At 39.4% G+C, this 1,409-nt stretch overlaps 1 pseudogene; it reads right to left on the bottom strand.

Moving 5' to 3' along the window:
* Positions 1-337: 337 nt before the first annotated feature.
* LOC114049342 lies at positions 338-988 on the bottom strand (annotated as a pseudogene).
* Positions 989-1,409: the final 421 nt, after the last annotated feature.

Raw genomic sequence — 1,409 nt, 5'->3', positions numbered from 1 at the left:
TTATATTCAATTCTCTCTCTGGAGGTGGCTATCATTTTCATAGCATGAGTCCCTTAGAATTCCTTGGATTATTGTATTGATGAGAGTAGCCAAATCTTTCAGTTAATCATCATTGCAATATTTCTGTGACTGTGCACAATGATGTCCCAATTCTTCTCACTTCACTTTGCCTCCATTCACATGTCTTGCCATGTTTTTTGAAACCACCCCCTTCATCTTCTCTTTTTTCTTTCTTTTTTTTTTTTATACATTTCAATTTTTTTTTCTTTAAAAGGAGTGAGTTGGTACAGGGAGGTTAAATGCTTTATAGACAAGAAAAAACTGCTCTAGAACCAACTTATTCATCGTCATCATCTTCTTCTTTGTTCTCCTCTTCTTCATCTTCCTCATCTTCCTCCTCCTCCTTCTTTTTCTTGCTCTTCTCAGCCTCGACAACTCCTCCCTTTTTACCAACATCGGGTTTTCCTTTAGCCCAGTATGCAGCAATATCCTTTTTCATATTTTTCCTTCAGTTTAGCTGCCTTCTTTTCATAGGGTTGCTTGTCATCTGCAGGAGTGTTATTCCACATTTCTCCCAATTTTTTTTTTTTTTTTTGCCACATCTCCAATAGAAAGACCAGGATGCTCTCCTTTGATTTTTGGACGACACTCAGAACAGAATAGGAAGAATGCTGAAGGAGGCCTCTTCGGTGCATTGGGATCCTTAAACTTCTTTTTTGTTTCTCCTTTAGGTGATATGTAGGCTTTCATTTCTCTTTCATAACGAACCTTATCAGTTTTTGCCATGTCCTCAAATTTCCCTTTCTCTTTAGCAGACATTGTCTTCCATGTTTCTCAGCAATTTTTAGAAAATTCTGAGAAGTTCAATGAAGCGTCTGGGTGCTTCTTCCTGTGTTCCTCTCCACAAGTTTGCACTAAGAAGTCATATGAAGACATTTTCCCTCTCGGCTTCTTAGGATCACCTTTGCCCATTTTTGATTACTTTCCCTCAGCGCTGCACAGAGTAGGCCAGTGCCCATCCGAATCTTACTTGCCCTGGCGCTGTCTCTATGGAGCTCAATGAACTGCAATATCTGTGAGAGCGCGAGCCAGACGCAGCCTCCTCACTCTCCCCTGCTCCATCTTTTCATAAAGTACAATTCAACTCCATCACAATCATATGTCATCTTGTGCAGCATATGCACAACTTGTGCAGGCATTTCCCAATTGATGACCACCCCCTCAATTACTAGTTCTTTGCAACTACTAAAAGACCTAGTATAAATATTTCATATGTACAATTATTTTTCCCTTTTTATTTGGGACACAAACCTAGTAGAAGTACTGCTGGAACAAAAGGTATACAGTTTTATAACCCTTTTGGCATAGTTTCAGGTTATGTTCTGGAATGGTTGGACCAGTTCACTATT

Source organism: Vombatus ursinus, unplaced genomic scaffold, assembly GCF_900497805.2.
Source record: "Vombatus ursinus unplaced genomic scaffold, bare-nosed wombat genome assembly UNPS02014797.1, whole genome shotgun sequence".
NCBI classification, from domain to species: Eukaryota; Metazoa; Chordata; class Mammalia; order Diprotodontia; family Vombatidae; genus Vombatus; species Vombatus ursinus.
This window is presented reverse-complemented; position numbering and strand designations above follow the sequence as displayed.